The sequence below is a fragment of the Leucopleurus acutus genome (genome assembly GCF_964270905.1).
Source record: "Leucopleurus acutus genome assembly, chromosome: 11".
NCBI lineage: Eukaryota > Metazoa > Chordata > Mammalia > Artiodactyla > Delphinidae > Leucopleurus > Leucopleurus acutus.
The window spans coordinates 95,412,251-95,432,318 of NC_139152.1; the positions used below are offsets into that span (position 1 = coordinate 95,412,251).

The following is a 20,068-nucleotide window of genomic DNA, read 5'->3' on the forward strand; positions in this document are numbered from 1 at the left end:
GTGAGTCAGCAGAAATAAAGTCACCTGATTTGAAAAGACTATATATTGTAATGATTGGAAACTGAACATAAAGTAAAAATATTTGATATCTTTAAAGCAATAAAAACAGAGATTAAAAGCATAACTAGGTAACTGAGACCATCCGAAATAACTAGGTTGAAAGTCCCATACGTTGTGGCCGGGTTTTTCAATTGCTGTGCGTTGTTGTAGAGCTATCTGACTAGCTGTTTTAAAAGATATTAATAACCAGATATGTTTTAAAAAGAACCATTTCAGAACTGAAGAACACGATTATTGAATTTAGTAGTTAATCGACAAGTTAAATAGCAGATTAGACACATGAAGAGAGAACTAATGAGCTAGAAGATAGAGCTAAAGAAATTGCCCACAGAAAACCCAGAGAGACAAAGAGAAAATATAAAAGAAAGATTAAGGCATGTGAAAGATAGAATGAGGTCTAACGTAACGTCTAATCAGAATTCTGGAAGGAGATAATAGAAAAATTGGGAGAGAGGGAATATTTGAGGAGATACTGACTGAGATTTTCCAAAATTGATGAAAGACTTGAATCCTCTGAATTAGGAAGTTCAAGCAAGATAAAGACAGAGAAACATCCCCTAAATACATTGGCAAATATAAGATCGTAACAGTGGCCAGAGAGAGAAAGCAGACTGTTCTCAGACTACAGGTTGACAGCTGACTTCTCCTTAGCTGGAGTGGAAGCCACGAGACAGAATGCTGTTGTCGAAGTGCTGAGAGAAAAATAATTATCTTTCAAAAATGATGACAAAATCTTTATTTTGAAATAAAGACCATTTTATGATGAATGGAGGAAATAGAAGAGTGTTTTTGAGCTTTCAGTTATAACACAGTAGTTAAGAGCTTAAGCTCTGGAGTCAGCTTGAGTTCTACTGCCCTTGACTATGTTGTTTAAGCTCTCTGCTTCAGTTTTCTTCTCTGTGAAATGGGATGACAGTAATACACTTTGTGGGGTGTTTTAAATAAGTAAATGAGTTATTAAATCTAAAGCGTTGTGACTGGCCCATAGTATGCATTCAGTAAATGTTAGGGGTTATATTACCATATTTTATTGAATTTAAGATGCCATCAATTATAAGACATACATTATTTTATGCTCCACTAAGAAAAAAGAATGCTGTCAATTAACTGTAAGATATAAGATGGCATTAATTGTAAAACCTGTCTGGATTTCAGAGATGTTAACATATAAAGAAAAAAATACCCATCTCAGAATTGATGGAAGGAATATAGCTTTCCACTTTCCACTCCCACGATAACTAGCTGGTTATTCCAAAACCATTTATTGAATAATTCATCTTTTCTTCACTGGTTTAAAGAGTCCTTTTTATCATAATTTCCCTTATATGGTGCATTTCTTTTCTCCTTGATTGACTAGAGCTTCAACTGTGGAATCAACAAGATTAGTATGTTGGATGAGGGCTAGTGGGAAGGGAGATTGAATGTAAGCAACATAGAGGGTTGTGATATCAGGAATGAATAATTCTTGGGAGAGAGGTTTGGAGAAGAGTTCTTTTTGGATAGGTTGGGTTGGAGATTGGAGGGACATTGTGATAGAAATTCTTATCAGGTTCCCAAATTCTCTCCTCATCTTGGCCAATTCCTTCTTCTCTGCTTCTTTCCAAACCACTAATTCTCAAACTTACGCCTACATCAGAATCATCTGCAGGGCTCATTAACACAGATTGCCGGCCCTGCCCCCAGAGTTTCTGATTCAGTAGGTCTTAGTAAAGCCTGAGAATTTACATTTCTATCCAGTTCCCAGGTGATGCTGATGCTTCTGGTCTGGGGACCACACTTTGAGAACCACTGCTCGAGACCAAGTCCTCTTCTTTTCCATCTAGATTATTCTAATGGCCTCTAGTTTGGGCTTCTTTTCCCAGTTTTCCTGTCCTTTAATGACTCCTGACACAATTTAGGATTATTGTAGTGAGAGTAGAAGTAGAAAGAAAGGAAGAAACCTGAATGACATTTCAGAAGAAAGATTAATGGCCTTTGGAGACTGCGTCGATGTGAGAGAGAAAGGAGCAGGAAGCAAAAGAGGCATTTTCTGAACATTGCCACCAGATTTACTTTTTTCGAAAACACTTCTTTCATCTTGTTATTTCCCTGTTCAAGAATCTGCAGTGTGATACATCTAAAATGAGATTTATTTGAATAAAATACAACTGACAGTTGACACCCAACCAGTGTGGTTTCTCCTCTTGTGTCTAAGTCAGATCTCATTATGACAAATGATTTTGCAAGTAGAACTCTGCATTACCAAACACTTTCAGGCCCGTGCCAGTGACCTACTTTAAGCAATATCCAGTTTAACAATTCCAGTTCGGCAAACTAATTTGGATAGCATTTTAGGACTTGTAGAATTCAATCTGAAATACATTTGTATAAAGACTGTTGATTTCTAAGGGTTAGTTTATACCCTATTTAGAAATCCTGTTTATTGTATGTATATCATTATTTTTATCTCATTATGCACTATGCTTTCTTGTATTTACCTTTTTCTTATGCTTGCTGTTTGGCCATAAAAAAGGGGGAGACATTGTGCCAAATATTTATATTTGCAATTACAAATGCAAATGAGGCAAGAGTGCATGTTTATACAGGTGGGATGAAATGAACAATGACAGTGAAAGCCTGTTTATCAAGATCATTATTTGTTGCTCCTGGATTGGAAAATAAGTATAGAGATGGCGCTTTGGGTTTTTAAGATATTTAGTATGTGACATATTTTTATTTTTTAATTTTTAAAAGCTGATTTTTCTTGTTAATTTTATGTTATTTGGTCCCATGTGTGGGTGAGATTTTATTTTATATTTTTTAATATTTATTTATTTGGCTGCGCTGGGTCTTAGTTGTGGCACTTGGGATCTTCGTTGTCACATGCGGGATTTTTAGTTGCGGCATGTGGGGTCTTTCAGTTGCAGCATGCGGAATCTTTTCTTAGTTGCGGTGTGAGAGCTTTAGTTGCGGCATGTGAGATCTAGTTCCCTGACCAGGGATCGAACCTGGGCCCCCTGCATTGGGAGCACAGAGTCTTAACCACTGGACCACCAGAGAAGTCCCTGGGTGAGATTTTGAAGATGTGGGAAGTATAGCTAGCTGTAAAAGAATGCCAAATATTTGTATTTTAAAAAACAACTTTATTATGGTATAATTTATACCATAATACCATAAATACCATACCATAAATTTATTATGGTATAATTTACATACCATAAATTCACCCATTTTAAGTATGAAATTAAAACATTTTCAGTAAACTTACACAGTTGTGTAGTCATCATCACAACTCAATTTTAGAACGTTTCCATCAGCGCAGAGACCCTTTATGCCCATTTGCTGTCAATCCTTGTTCCAACTCCCATCCCTAGGCAACCACTAATTTACTTTGTCTCTGTAGATTTGCCTTTTGTGAACATTTCATTTAAATGGAATCATAAAATATGTAGCCTTCATGGGTGGCTTCTTTTACCAAGCATGTTTTTGAGGTTCACCCACGTTGTGTAGTATGTATCAGTAGTTCGTTCCTTTTTATTGCTGAGTAGTTTTCCACTGGGTGGATGTTCCACAGTTTGTTTATTCATTCACCAGTTGGTGGACATTTGGGTGATTTCCACTTTTTGGCCTATTATGAATAATGCTGCTGTGAACATTCATATATACATAAATGTTTTGACAGTACATAAATCTTTAATAACCAAATGAGAAAATCAGAAAATTTCATTGCATAATATTTTAACCTGAAAATAAAAAATCTTATCTAAGACCATGTCAGATTGCATTTTTACATTATATTAATTCCTTATTAATCCCTTAAATCCCTTTCCAGACTTGCAATTCAACAATAATCCTGTTGTTTTATTAAGATGATAAAACTTTATATTGTAGAGCTTCACACTTAAAAAATATTTTCATAGTCATTATCATTTGAACCTCACAGTAGCCTCACAACAGGTGCATAGGACGAGTATTATTGTCTCTCATTTGTTGCTGCTAGAGGGAGTCTCCATCCATATTCTGAGGTATTTGCTGTAGAAATCTCATCAAGATGATGCTTCCAGTTTGTAGTGTACACACGCAATAGGGCAGCACCAAAGGGCTACTCTTTTCTTTCTTTTTTTTTGGCCACATGGCATGCAGGATCTTAGTTCCCCAACCAGGGATCAAACCCGTGCCCCCTGCATTGGAAGCATGGAGTCTTAACCACTGGACCGCCAGGGAAGTCCCCACAAAAGGACTACTCTTATATGTGATATAGATACATGTTTGCAGTCTTTGTAGCTTATTCATTCCATAGATATTCATTGAGCATCTACTACATATCAGGCACTGTTCTAAATGTTGGGGATTGAGATGTGAAAGATTTAGTTCCTGCTCTCAAGGAAGTAACTATCCATAAGAGCTGTATAAAGGAAAATAAGCTATAATACTGAGCCATGGGAACCCAGCGGAAGAGTATCTAATCTGGAGGGGCTTTGGGGGATAGGGAGGAGATTATCAGAGTGTATTGATGATAATAATAGCTAATACCTAGTTAATAATAATACTTGATAATAATAGCTAGTAATAGTAGCTAGATAATAATAATAGCTAATACCTAGCGTTTACTCTCTCCAGGCATGTTCCAAACACTTCGCATATATTTACTCATTTAATCATTACAGGAACCTGGTGAGGCAGGTAGTATTTTTACCCCTTTTTACAGATGAGGAAGCTACAAAACTAAGGTTGGTAACTTGACCAAGGTCACATGCCCAGTAAATGGCAAATCTGGAATTTGAACCAGGCAGTGAGGCTCTAGAATCTGTGTCTCCTGAAAAGGTGTCTCACTGGAGGTGACACCCAGGCTGTGTCTTGAATGACAGCTTGTACTTAGCCTTGCAGAACGATGATTGGGTTTTGTCTACATGCTTTTCTAGACAAAGAAATACCACGAGTAAAGCTAAAGAAAGCACAGGGTTGAGAACGAGTGTGGCAGGCTCCTTGTACTACTTGTGAAGAAAGGTGGGTGGCAAGAGATAAGACTAGAAGGACAGGGCTGGATAATGAAGGGCCAGGATGCCAGCTAAGGAATTGGGGTTCTGTCATCTAATTTTTAAAGTTATACCAAAGATACCACTTTTTCCTTTGTATTAATTTTATTTTTGTTTTGCTTTCATCCTTTTTTATTGTGAAATATATCACACAACCAGAAAGTGCATAAAATACAAATGTAAAACTTAGTTATTTTAAAATAACCACCTCTGAGGTCAAAGAATAAGACATTGCAGGGAGGGACCCAGCAGCTCTTTTTAGTGACTTTTCTAGTGATCCCCCCCCACTCCCACCTACAGGTAACCACTCTTCTGATTTCTTTCTTTCCTTCCTATGTACCTCTAAACATTATAGTTGCGGCTGATTTTGGACAGAGTCACATGCTATATATTCTTTTGTTTGTGGTCATTATGTTTGTGAGATCCATCCATGTTGCTGTGTATGGCTGTTGTTTCTTGATCTTCATTTCTGTATGGTATTCCATTTTATAAATACGTCAGAATATATTTATCCATTCTACTCTTGAGAATATTTGGCTTGTTCCCACTTGGGGGCTATTATAATAGTGCTGCTCTGAATATTTTTGTATATCTTTTGGTGCACATGTGCATGAATTCTTTGGGGTATATACCTGGGAGTGCAATTGCTGGATCATGGAGTATGTCTGTCTTTAACTTTAGAAGAATAATGCCAAACTGTATTCCAAAGTGGATGTAACAGTTTACATTCACACAAGTAGTACATGATTGTTCGGGTTGTTCCATATCCTTGGCCACACGTGTTATTATCAGACTTTAAAATTTTTAGTTATTCTGGTATATAATGTTATGTCATTATGATTTTCTTTTTTATTTTCCATTGTGATTTTCTTTTGTATTTTTCTTACTGTTGAGGCTAGACACCTTTTCATATGTTCATTGGCCATTTAGATAATGTAGTTTGTTTGTTTATTTGGTGATGTGCCTCATCTTGCCTCTTGCCCATTTTCCTATTGTTATCTGCCTTTTTTTTCATTTTAGAACTCTTTATTATTTTGAATATGAGCCCTTTATTGGTTTTATATAACCTGCTTTTTTGTTTTCCTGAGGATGTCTTTTGGTGAACAAAAGCTGAATTTTGGTATCATTATATTTGTGTGTTTTTTGATAATAGATACTTTTTGTTTCCTGTTTAAGAGATCCTTCCCTATGCCTAGGTAATGGAAACTTTATCCTACATTGTTTTCCAAAAGCTTTATTATTTAACTTCCCCTTTGGGGTAGATAGTTCAACTGGAATTGATTTTTGTGTATGGTAATTCATAATTAACTTATTAGTGCTTCTCTGCCTTTAAGATATTTTTTTATATTTTGTCCAGATTTTCTGGGCTGTTTTTAGCAAGATAGGATGGTTCGTCTGAATTACCTAGTTTACCATTCCCAGAACCAGAAATCTCTTTTAAAGTTTTAGTTTCACTTTGACTTCAAAATGATCCATTCTCTTCTGGTCAAAGAGGCCTTAATAAATATGTTTACTAAAAAAATAAAATAAAAAAGACTGAAAACTATATAGATTCATGATTGTTTTTATTTTTTATATTTTTTATTTAAAAGACCAAAAAAGAAGCTTCTGTTTCATCTGTGCTTCTCTCAGCTATAAAATAACTGTTAGACAACTTAAAGCTTGCTACATAAAATGAACAACTGTACTTATTGCAGGTTAATTTTAGAATGTTATTTTTTAATTTAGAATTTTACCATAGTTATACACTATTGAACACTGATGATAAAACAGTTTAACGATGGTAATGACCACCCCCCTTTCTCCGTCTATCCATATATTTAAACCTCTTTTTTTGGCCAGAGATGGACTGTATGCAAATCGCATCCAGAATGCTTTTAGTTTGTGCCACAAAATATGAAGAAAATGTTTTCAGTTTATGGCAACTAGATCCATGACATATGATGCTCCGGGAACTGTTTTTACAGTCGCAAGATGCACAGGAACCGAATAGCAAACTCCCATGATTATTGGCAAGGAAAAACTGGCTACGTGGCTGATGTTAAATGTGCTTTTTAAGACAGCCAGATCAAGAAATGTCTGAAGAATTTGAGACTGTAGCAGGGAGATGATTTAGTAGTTAGTAAACACAGCCTTGGGAAGGCCCGGCAAGGCAGTTTCTTGTGAGCCATTTACAGCTTCTAGGAGGAGAGCACAGTGTAGGCGCCAGAGAGGAAAGCCTGACGTGGCCTCCAGGGAATGTTGCCGAGGGCAGCAGAGCCTCTTCCACAGGCACAGACGCACCATGGAGTGAGGTGGAGGCTTCTTGTCCCCACCTTGCCCTGCCATTTCTGTCTCTGAGGCTCACGATGGAGGTGAGCCTGGTTGTAGCCAAGATTTTAGGGGTAAGCATTGCTTACTTGGAAGTTACGGCTCTCGAGCCACACATTTCCTTCCTGCCCAGCCCTTGCTTATCCCATTTTCTTTCTCTTTTAAAATTAATGATCCCCCAAATTGTGATCCATGGATCCCTCCTCACCCCCCATCTAGACCCTTTCAGGAGGTACATGAAATCACAATTATTTAATAACATTAAGATGATATATGCCTTTTAAACTCATTCCTGAGTGTACAGTGGAGTTTTCCAGAGGCTGCATGGCATGCGGTACTGCAAAAGGTTGAATGCAAAAGCAGATGTTAGGATACAGCTGTTGTCTGATATTTGCAAAATATTAAAGTCACTTGCAAAAATGTTAAAAAATGGTACTTTTCTCAAATTTTGTATCCTTTAAAATATGATTTTTAATTTTAAAATGTTAACATAATCATTTGTATGTTTAAATATTTATGAATAAATATTTTAAATTTTTCATAATTTTAATTTTTAATGTGGTAAATATTGATAATTACAACCCACCTAAACAAAAGCTTTTGGGGGTCCTTAATAATTTTTAAGAATGTAAAAAGACCCTGAGCCGAAAAGGTTTGAGAATCACTGCTTTAGATCCCGTCAATTCCAGCACGAATCTTCGTTTCTCTCTGAAGGCTGCACAGATTGTCTAGCCCACCATTTTCTCTGCATCCTAAAACTTCTGTGCCACATAGCTTAGTGCTTAGTTTTTGTGGAATTGATTGGAGTGCTAGTTTTCTTATCAACACTTATCAACAGTGTTAAGACCTCTGAGGACAGGGAGCATAGCTTAAATGAGAGTTTTTTGAGATGTCCACGATGTGTATTGCTGAGCACAGCATAAATAGTTAATGGTTATTCATATTATTATTATCTTCAATATCAATATTAAAATTTCACTTACTGGTTTAATGGAGAACCAATATGCATTTGAAATTTTATGAAGAACCTTCATAGAAATAGCTATTTGATTTTTAAAAAACCTACATAAAATATACAATATGGAAAAAGAATAAAGGCTTTTTGATCATAGATCGTCAATGAATTGGGTACAGAAGCTGAGCATGTTAATCTGTTTGATTCTTATGTGGCCAATGCTTTCAGTAAAACCTGGCCAGAGGCCCTTGCTCTGAAAACGCTGAGCATGGTGCTGGGCATTTCGTAAGCATCAGGAAAGCTGGTTGAGTTGAATCTGCTGTTCCAGTAGCTGCCTTTGCTGTTCTTGTAGCTGGCAGTCATTATTCCCTACCATCCCGCCCCCATCTCCAAGTGACTTGCAGTGTGTGTAGGTCTTCAGAGGGTAGCTTTACTTTCTGTTAAAGAATTGACAAGTTGTCCTGGACTAAGTGAGAGGGCATTAGTTCCATTTGACCAAACTGGATTAGTGGTTGAAGGTGAAGCACGTGCCTTTTTCATCATCCCTGCTTCAGACTGAGTTTGTTTTTTATTAGGCAACCCTCCCTGACTTACAAGATATAATAAATTTAACATCTTTATGCCAGGGTCCTGCTCTCAGTCCCAGAGTTTCTTCACAGCTTCTCCCTGGAAGTCTGTGGGTCCATGCAAGTAGCACACTGCCCCGAGAGCCTAGCATAACTTCACCATGGTGTTTCTAGAACAGAGCATGATAACTGGCAGGTGGCTCATTCACTGAATGAATGAATGAATGGATGGAATCTGTAATGTGGCCTTGGATGTATTGTTTTCTTGTTGTTGTTTGTTTGCTTTTAAATATTTATTTATTTGGTTGTGTGAGGTCTTAGTTGTGGCAGGTGGACTCCTTAGTTGCGGCTCCAGGGCTCCTTAGTTGTGTCTCGCCAGCTCCTTAGTTGCGGCATGCATTTGGGATCTAGTTCCCTGACCAGGGATTGAACCTGGCCCCCCTGCACTGGGAGTGCAGACTCTTATCCACTGCGCCACCAGGGAAGTCCCCCTGGATATATTGTTACAAGCGATAAGCAGCATCCTTATTTGAGTAAACTAAGAATATTGTATTGAGTTGATTTTCTTTTTCCCCCAAAATGTATGTTTTTATTTCATAAGAGCTTATTGGAATATCCTTTGCACTAGCACTGTTTCAAATGATGGTGATACTGTGATAAAAAGACTTAGCAGTTTCTGCCTTCAGGAAGCTTATGACCTTGTAGTATACACGACATAAACAAGCCTAGTGGAAAAATATACAAGGACCAGAGGAAGGACCCATCCAGAGAGGAATCAAGACAAACTTCATAGGAAAGGTTTCCCTTTTCTTGCATCTTGAAGGTTGAGAAGAAATTTGCCCTGTGAGTGGGAAGGAGTCCAAGGGGAAACAGCATGTACAAAGTCACAGGCACACAAAGCCATGTGGTGCTTAAGGGAAATTGAAAGCAATGTGGTTTTGTGAAATGAAGCTGAGAGGAGAATGGATCCTGGGCTTTATACCACGCAGTGGGAATTAGATTTCATCTTGAAGATGGATGAGAGACATTGCAGAGGCACTGTGGTTTTGCACTTTACAACGGTAATTCTAATGGCAGTGGGGGTGGGGTGGGTCTTGAGGGTAAAAAAATCAATTAAAAAACAAATGGAATAAATCTGGTGAGAAACTATGCTGGAACTAAGGCAGTGACAGTAGGAATAGGGAAGAAAGTACCTGTTGAAATATTTGGGGATTAGAACTGACAGAGTTTAGTGAGAGCAAGATGCTGCTGATGGTCCCAGATTTTTATTTGAGTGGGACGCTAGGATTCTGTAGAGAGGCAGATTACTTTGTGTCATTACGTTGCGTTTTTATTTGAGTGGGATGCTAGGATTCTGTAGAGAGGCGAATTATTTTGTGTCATTACGTGGCGTTTTAGGGACCTGTGGAACATGGGGTACAGAAGTCCACTGACATTAGGAAGCTCTATAGATGGCTTTGAAGATTGTAAGAAAGAGGAGCCCTAGAGAGAGATTTGGGAGTCATCAAGATATAGCTAGTAGTTAAATCTGTGGGAGAGAATAAGGACATGAGTTTATATCAGCGGTCTCCAGTCTTCTTGGCACCAGGGACCGGTTTTGTGCAAGACAATTTTTCCACGGACTGGTGTAGGGGGATGGTTCAGGTGGTAATGCGAGCGATGGGGAGCGGCGGGGAGCAGCAGATGAAGCTTCGCTCGCTCGCCTGCCACTCACCTCCTGCTGTGCGGCCCGGTTCCTAACGTCGCGGACCGGCAACTGTCCATGGCCCGGGGGTTGGGGACCCCTGGTTTATAATAAAAAGAAAAAGGGAGGATGAATTCCCGAGGAACATACCAATAATGAAAGAACAAGTAGAGAAAGACTGTCCAGCAAAAGAGACTGGAAGGAAATGGTCTAAGTCAAGATAGCAAAACTGATGCATTTGGCCTCTTCTGTGGGATAAAGGGACTAAATATGGTCCATATCAGTTTGAGCATCAGAACTAGGCTCAATCCTTGAAGACAAGAATTGAGTTGGATTCCTTTACCACAACCCCTGTCCTCCAACCCTCCATGTACAGAAGCAGCAGCTTCTTACCCAGCAACACTCTGCCCATGGTGAGAACCTGAAAATCAACAGTATTGACAGGGGCCTTGGGCTGGCTGCAAACCTAGGGAGACAGGGGGACCCAGACACAGCCAAGGGACCAGGAACTAAAGCAAGGTGCCCCTGGCCTAGCGACGGGATCTGCAGTATCCTTAACATCAAGATAGGAAAGGAGCTCCCAAATGACAAGGGTTTCAGGTCATTCTAATTTTTAAATGCCAAAGAGAGGTTAAAGCAAAAAATTCAATGATATCCACTGTATTTGACAACAGAGAGTGATAGGGAAAGAAACCAAATTTTGATGCTTAGCAAGTGTATGAGAGATAAGGACACTGACACCACAAATAAAAACGTCTTCTTTTTTTAAAAATTAATTAATTAGGGCTTCCCTGGTGGCTCAGTGGTTGAGAGTCCGCCTGCCGATGCAGGGGACGCGGGTTCGTGCCCCGGTCTGGGAAGATCCCACATGCTGCGGAGCGGCTGGGCCTGTGAGCCATGGCTGCTGGGCCTGCGCATCCGGAGCGTGTGCTCCACAACGGGAGAGGCCACGGCAGTGAGCGGCCCGCATACTGCTATTTATTTATTTATTTATTTATTTATTTATTTATTTATTTTTGGCTGCGTTGGGTCTTCGTTGCTGCGTGCAGGCTTTCTCTAGTTGCGGCGAGTGGGGCCTACTCTTTGTTGCGGTGCACGGGCTTCTCATTGCAGTGGCTTCTCTTGTTGTGGAGCACAGGCTCTAGGCACGTGGGCTTCAGTAGTTGTGGCTCACAGGCTTCAGTAGTTGTGACTCGTGGGCTCTAGAGCACAGGCTCAGTAGTTGTGGCACACGGGCTTTGTTGCTCCACGGCATGTGGGATCTTCCCGGACCAGGGCTCGGACCCATGTCCCCTACATTGGCAGGCAGATTCTCAACCACTGAGCCACCAGGGAAGTCCCAAAAGCTTCTTTTTTAAGAGCTTGAGTAAGAGAGGAAAGAGGGGATGGAGGGTGCAGAAGCTGGAGGAAATTTTAGGATTAAAGGGGATGTTTTTAGGAGTGGGCAGACTTGCACATTTTTACAGAATTTCCAAAGTGTTGAACTGAAGTAGAAGTGATCGGAAACTGGAAAGCATTTCCAGATCTTGGAACAATAACAACCCTCAGGTATTGGTGGCTAAATAAACCCATTGACCTGTAGCAGAACAGCTTCCACCTGCGCTCCTTAGACTTTTGACTTTATCATTGGTGTTAATTAAATAGGTTCCTTTTTGCCCACTTGGGCTGGGTGCCCCGCTTATAGAGCTGGATGTGTGGTACCCTCCCATCTGCCCAGAATCTCCTGGTCTATGCTTGCCTCCTGGGAATACCTTCCTGGGCTTCTTTGCTGGCGTTTTGCTCCACCCTCACATCTGCTGCCTCACTTAAGGCATCTCTTCCGGACATCTTGCTTGAAGTTAGGCCAGTCGCCAACAAGGTAGACAGTCAGGGTTTTCAGTGTTATTTGTGATTCACTTAAAAGTTTACAGGTATATTCTTAATAATCTGCATCTCAAGAATCATGACGGTTATCAAACAGATAACAGTGGTGAGTCCTGGGAAGACCAGGGAAGGGAGAGAGAGGACCATGGTCAAGGGCTTTATTCATATTGCTTGAGTTTTTTTGAAATGAGAATTGAAACTAAATTTAAAAGAATCATGCTAAACAACCAAGTTTGAAAATTAAAACTTTATCATATCAGAGGTGTTATTAGTAAATATAGTTTATTGACTTTGTATTTCTTTCAACCATGTGAAAGATTTCAGTTCTAATTACATCTGTGAGTTTAGTTCCATACTTAACTGTGGAGGAGCTCTTGAAGCCTACTTGAAGTTTTGCAGGGCCTGGGAATTGATTTAGTCCAAGATCCACTGAACCTTCCCACCCCTCTGTGTGAATTTCAAGGCCAATCTGGTTATTCTGCAAGAGAATAGAGAAAACTGGAGCAGTTCAAATAGTTTACTGCCGTGGCTACACATGCTCAGATGGAAGGATTGCAGTGTAGTTCTGAACATTTCAAAATGATGTTTGGAAGGAATTTGCCATTACTCATACCTTAGAAGGAAATTAGTGCTGTAGATAACTTCAACTAGATAATTTTAAATGTTGATTTTAGAATAAAATTTTGTTTATCTTGACTATGAGTGCATCTGATACAGAGGTTTACAGCCCTGCAGAGAAAGTAATGAAGCTGTCCTGTAAAAACTGGTTTCCAGAGTACTTGGAAAACTGCCCAGTTCCCCCCACCTGCCTCTCCTCTGTTTTAACTCCTTTTCCATCACTGACCACCGGCAAGCGTCCGGGACCAACTGCCAAGCAGGCAAAGGACAGAGCTGGCCAGTGTCCTAAGCTTGTCTGTTAGCAAGATATGTAATAATGGGCTACTTTATGAAGTTGGTATAGAATTTAGACTACTGATAAGTCTGGAGAAGAATGTTTAGCCGGGGCAGAAACTAACCACAATAGAGAACTGAAAATTAGTCGGTCTTATCTTGATAGTCTGCAGTTGAGAAAAAGTTAAGAATCCTGTCTTTCTCTGAGGTGCTGAGTGTCACACGTAACCACAAGGTTTACATCCTCTGTGAGGGCCAGGCCCATCTTGGAAGTTGCAACTAGCTTCTTCATCTTTCCCCAGTGCAGTGTGGAAGCGTCCACACTGCAGTACTGAGTTATTGGAATCACGTCAGGATTCAGTTCAGCTTATGTTTATTGAACTCCTACCCAATACCAAATTCAAAGTTAATGTAAGACATAGATAGTCCTTGTTGTCAGAGAGTTCTGTTGTGTGAAGAAAACAGACCCATGGATATTACCAGTATTATATGGTATTTCTCAGAGGAGGAACACTTAGTGCAACCAGGAAGGGTACAGGAAGCTTTCGGGAGCTAACACCTGAGGCAGATCTTAAAGGAGGAGTAGAAGGGGGACCTCCCTGGCGGTCCAGTGGTAAAGAATCCACCTTCCAATGCAGGGGACGTGGGTTGGATCCCTGGTCGGGGAACTAAGATCCCACATGCCACAGGGCAACTAAGCCCACATGCTGCAACTACTGAGCTCACATGCCTCAACTAGAGAGCCCGTGCGCCACACCTAGAGAGAAGCCCTCGCACCTCAACGAAGATCCCACATGCCGCAACTAAGACCCGATGCGGCCAAAAATAGATAAATAAATAGCACCCCTTATTAAAAAAAAAAAAAGAGGAGTAGAAGGGAATTAGGCACAGGGCCCTCAGAGACGTTAGTGAGCAAGGAAACCCTGTGCAGTCCATGTGACTAGAATGTGAAGTGACGATGGGGCTAGAGAGATCTTGAATTTAACCCTAAGGGTAGTGGGTAGGTATTGACTGAATTTTGGCAGTGGTATGCTCAAAGGTCAAATTGGCTTTTTAGAAAGGAAGATTGCTGGGATAATAGTGTGTATAAAAGAAGGGTAAAGATAATAATTAAAATGTCACTAATATCACAACACCATTCCATCTGACATTTATTTATTCAAACACTTAAAAAAATAAGCTAAGGTAGAGATGATGAGAGATAAGAGAGCAGCAAGATGCTTTAGAGATTCAGTAAAACACTACCTCAAATGTAGGACTAAAGCTATAATTTATAATCCGTAGCCATGGGAAATGGAATGTGCTTTCTTGGACAGAAACATTAAGTTGATTGTGAAATCAACTAGGGGGCCAGTTGAAATCAGCTAGGGGGCCAGCTTCCAAATAGTGACCATCTTTCTGACGACAGTGTAGCATGTTGAGCAGAATATCCTTCTAGCATTTGTTCCTGCCATTATAAAATGAAGGGACTGGCCTGGGATCTCTCAATGTCTAATAAATGGCTGTCATTTCATGTATATTTGTATATATATGAGTATATATTTCACATATATATAAAGAGAGAAACATTCCATCATGAAATAACATTTTCACTGCACTTATTAGCAACTTGCTGTCATCTGATTTGATTTTGAAGAGGCCATTCCAGCAATTAATTAGAAACAGATTGGAGCGGAGCAAGAGTAGGCCCAGGAACACCAGCTAAGAGGCCTCCACAAGTAAGAAATGATGACAACAATGAAAATGAAGAGTTATGGGGCTTCCCTGGTGGCGCAGTGGTTGAGAGTCCGCCTGCTGATGCAGGGGACACAGGTTCGTGCCCCGGTCCGGGAAGATCCCATGTGCCGCGGAGTGGCTGGGCCCGTGAACCATGGCCGCTGAGCCTGCGCGTCCGGAGCCTGTGCTCCGCAATGGGAGAGGCCACAGCGGTGAGAGGCCCGCGTACCGCAAAAAAAAACAAACAAACAAACAAACAAAAATTATGTGTGGATCTGAGATACATATTGTGAAATCAGGAATGACAGGACTTGCTGATGGACTGTGAGAGGACTGGGGTGGGGTGAGAAATCCAGGATGACTCTGAGGTTCTGACCTAGGCACCTGGGTGGAGGATGATACCCCCTCCTTATTTTTTTTGGTGGTGCTACATGGCATGCCAGATCTTAGTTCCCTGACCAGGGATCGAAATCGTGCCCCCTGCAGTGGAAGCACGGAGTCTTAACCACTGGACCGCCAGGGAAGTCCCAGTTATACCCTTGATTGAGACAGTGGAGACAGGAGAATGGGGTCCGGGGGTGGTACGGGGCGGAGGGGATGAAGAGTGCAGTTTGGGATGTATTGAATCTACAGTGATTATGAGACATCCTCATGTCAAATGGAGAAGTTGAAAAGGCAATTTGGTATTTTTTGGTAGAAAAAATGAGTTAAATAAATAATAAAGGTTTAACATAGGTTGTCATGTTTCTTCAGAAAGTATTTCAGTTCACATCCTTAAAAACCATTCACCTTTATAGAGCATGTGGCTGGTGCCCTGCCCTGTATTAAGTGTTTTACACATATTTCATTTAAACTTCCAAAGAACCCTATGAGGAAGATGCTGTTATTGCTCCCAATGTTGAATGAGGAAGCTGAGGCTTGAGCTGTTAGGCCACTGGCCTAAGCGTCAGTAGCTGGTAGGTGGAGAAGCCTGGATTTGTACCATGGCATCTTGCTGTGAGCATGAGGCTCATTGTTATTTTCTTCTCTTTTCAGGGTTTTGGTTTTTGCACTGAATGTAGTCTAGACTCATCTTCACGGGCTTGTGTTGCCCCAGGATACTGTCAAAGGTAAGTTTTAAAAATCTATTTCCACCGTGTATTGACAGTGAAATGAGAGTCTTCATCTTAAAAAGAAGAAAAGTACGTTTTGAAATTAATGCTTCTTTCCAGAGCTCTTACAGAAGGGTATTTAAAGTGGCCATCACACAAGCCCTTTTGCATTTCCACTTCACTAGGTCCCTTTAAAAACACCTGTATTTCGTTTGATACTGACATTTGGTGCCTCATCCTTTTATGAAGCTAGAATTTGTTCTTAGATTTAGCAGTTTCACAGTTTTACGTGAGTGTAGCCTCGCTTCTCTGCCTCCGGTCCCTCCCCCCTCCGGTCTGTAGTCCACGCACTGCCAGAGTCAGCGTCTAACGATAGATTTGCTCACGTCGCACCTTTGCTTAAACAGCTCTTGTGGCTCCCGGTCAATGCAGATGTCATCCTACAAACCCCTCCAAAACCTAATCCCAAACAACGTTTCTGGCTTCTTTTTTAATAAACCCCTATCTGTGAACCTTACCAGACCATGTTCTGTTCCCCAGACATGAAGTTATTTTTCACAACTTTGTGCCTTAATGGATGCTCTTCTCTTTGCTTAGATTTTGGAAGAGGGGAGAGGAATGCAACTATTTACTCTTCCTTCTTGTACTCTCCTGGCAGAAATTCTTTTTCATCTGTGTTCTAAGAGCACCCGTTGTTGTTACAGCAATGAAGCATTCGTTATTTTAAGAGTTATTTGTATCTGTCTCCTTTACTAGTCTGTAAACCCTTTGAGAATTCTTGGAAAGGAACTGTTTTTGTAGTGCCTGCTGGCTGCTTCTGGACACCTTGCTGAGTGCTATACGTATATTATTTTTTTTAACTAATTAATTAATTTATATATTTTTATTTTTGGCTGCGTTGACTCTTCACTGCTGCACGTGGGCTTTCTCTAGTTGCGGTGAGTGGGGGCTACTCTTCGTTGTGGTGTTCGGGCTTCTCGTTGCAGTGGCTTCTCTTGTTGAGGAGCACGGGCTCTAGGTGCACAGGCTTCAGTAGTTGTGGCACGTGGGCTTAGTTGCTCTGCGGAATGTGGGATCTTCCCGGACCAGGGCTTGAACCCGTGTCCCTTGCATTGGCAGGTGGATTTTTAACCACTGCGCCACCAGGGAAGTCCTATTATTTAACTTCATTCTTGTAACACCTCCTCTGACCAGTTTTATAGATGAAAATAATGAAGATTAGAAAGTTAAGTAACTTGCTCAAGATTGTACAGCTAAGAAATGACAAAGAATAATGGTTCTGCTCCTTCAAAGCCAAAGCTCATTCTCCTACACCACACTAGCCCAGCACCATCTGGCATGTGGTGGGGACCCAGTAAATATTTATTGAATAAATACCTATTGCAATTTAAACAAAAAAGGCTTTAGTTGATTAATTCAGTCATTCTTACATAGAAATTTATTGGATACTTATTAAATGCTGGGTACACAGTTTTACGTAATCTGTTAATACAGAGATTAATGAGAAATAGTGTCTGGTATCAAAGCGTTGATAATCTAATAGGAGAGGCATTAATGTAAGTAAATAAATCCAATACAGTGTTACAGATCTTGTAGTAAAATTCAAACAAGATCCACTGGGAACACTGAGGAAGGAATCACCAGTTCTGCCTAGAGGTGAGACAGGAATTACTTTATAAAAGCTGAGTCTCGAATGAGAAGTAGGGAGAGGAAAGACCAAGGGAGTAACATGAATAAAAACATGGAAACCTGAAACAATCTGGCATATTTGGGAAGCTGTAAGTAGTTCACTATGGCTGGAACAAAGTGAACAAAGAGACCTTGGCCGATGGTGCTGGAGAGACAGGTGAGGGCTGGATCCTGGAGGACTTTGAAAATATGAACATATTTGCCAACTTCTTTAGAGAAGCTCGAGCACAGAGGCTGCATGACGTTACTCGTATTTGCTCGTTAACGTCTGCTGAGGCCTGTCCTGTGTGTGCTGAAGCACTGTGCCAGGTCAAGACTATCATCGGTCACCTACTTTATTCACCTTCGTTTTTGTCAAAAGGGCGGTAAAACTGATTTAGACCCTTAGACACAACTATAAGCCACGACTTCAAACAAGAATGTCTTAGAGGCTTTCTCAAGAAACACATTGAAAAACATTAAGGATAGTTCAAAATCAACCAAAAAAAAGAGAGAGAGCAAATTAAGGACATCAGTATGACATTTAGTGAGAAACCTCTCAATTTCCATTTCCCCTTTCAATTGCCTATATAAGCCTAGAACAAACTATTTAAACATAGAACTTCACTGGTTTTATAGCACATGTGCTGTTTGAAATTCAGCTGCCTTGCAGCTTATATGCAGCAAATAATGGTTGTACTCGCTAAATATCTAAAAGGCCTGTATGAAGAAAGTCTCTTTTCCCTAAAGTCTAATCATTGCCTCAGCCATGTCTGCTTAGGAAAAGCTGTGCCTGCATAATTCAAGGTCAGGCAGCAGCCTTCTGTGCTTTGAAGCCACCCAAGCCTGATAATGCCCTATTGCCTTTGCTGAGGCCAGCACAGCTGGCATTTGCTTGCTAGGCCAGAGTGGCTGATGTATGCTGAGGCCACTTGCACAGCTGACATTTAGATGAGCTTTCAGTGCCACCACCACCACTGCTGCCGCCACGACCAGTTGTGGCTTGTTGCTTTGCTGAGGCCGGTGAAGCCCCCAAGCCTTTGCTCAGGCTTCTCTGCCTGGTGCATGCAGCCTTGTCTCTATAGAAACAGCCACATACCTGAAGACAGAGTTGCCATAACTACAGTTACACTAAGGTCAAAATACAGTGTGGCCTATGCTTTATAAAATTGTCTTTTTTTTTTAAATTTATTTTATTTTTGTCTGCGTTGGGTCTTCATTGCTGTGCACAGGCTTTTCTCTAGTTGAGGCGAGCGGGGGCTATGCCTCGTTACAGTGCACGGCCTTCTCATTGCGGTGGCTTCTCTTGTTGTGGAGCACGGGCTCTAGGCACGTGGGCTTTAGTAGTTGTGGCTTGCGGGCTCTAGAACGCAGGCTCAGTGGTTGTGGCATATGGGCTTAGTTGCTCCACGGCATGTGGGATCTTCCCAGACGAGGGCTCGAACCCGTGTCCCCTGCATTGGCAGGTGGATTCTTAACCACTGTGCCACCAGGGAAGCCCCCCTATGCTTTATAAACTTCTAATTTAGCCTCAGTGGTTAAAAGCTAGTATATAACTGTAAAAACTCATGTGGACTAATGTAAACCTCTATAAGGTCAAAGCACTTTGCCCCCTCACAAAAGACCAAGGCCCAGAGTCCTGGGCCCAACAGAAGCCTCAGAAATTTCACGTGTATTTTTCTCCCCAAATTTTGCTTCATGTCTGTTAATCAAGACTCTAGTCTCATGTGCCAGTTTTAGGTCTTTGAGAGATCTAATAAATAGCACCTTTTCCCTAGGCTGAGTTCTATACCATTGAGAAATAGAAGAGTAGGGCATTTGGGAGACCAAAATATCATCTTTATTACTAATAAAGCTGTTTTGGAGAATGCAGCTTACATCAACGGGCAAGAGTCTTAACAGTGAAGCTCAGAATTCAGCAGACTTACCTGTCACAGGTTTACGTGAGGGACCTGTATTGATGGGTATGAGAGTGGAGCACAATGCGTGCTCCTGAGGGACAGCTGGCTTCCGAAGGTAAGAGACAGAAGGGGCTGAGCTCACATACCTTGTTTCTCCTTCTGAACTCACCATTCAGATAAGATCCTGCACCTCCACTGGGGTGGAATGTGTGGATGGAGTGGAGCCAGGAGTGAAACCTCAGGAGAGGGGAAGAAGCGTTCTTCTTTCCAGCGCATTCAAATGAAAAAGGCACAGAAATAATGGGGGTGTCTTTTCTGGTCAGCTATGCCTGTAATGTATCATCTATG

General features: G+C 40.9%; 1 protein-coding gene across 3 annotated transcripts in view; it reads left to right on the forward strand.

The window, feature by feature from the left end:
* Positions 1-20,068, forward strand: part of TNRC6B (trinucleotide repeat containing adaptor 6B) — a 250,895-nt gene that overhangs the window by 47,187 nt on the left and 183,640 nt on the right. For all 3 annotated transcript variants that reach the window (XM_082849698.1, XM_082849695.1, XM_082849697.1), the window contains exon 2: positions 16,096-16,169. The gene's annotated coding sequence lies outside the window, so the exon portion shown is untranslated. The remainder of the gene's footprint in view (positions 1-16,095; positions 16,170-20,068) is intronic.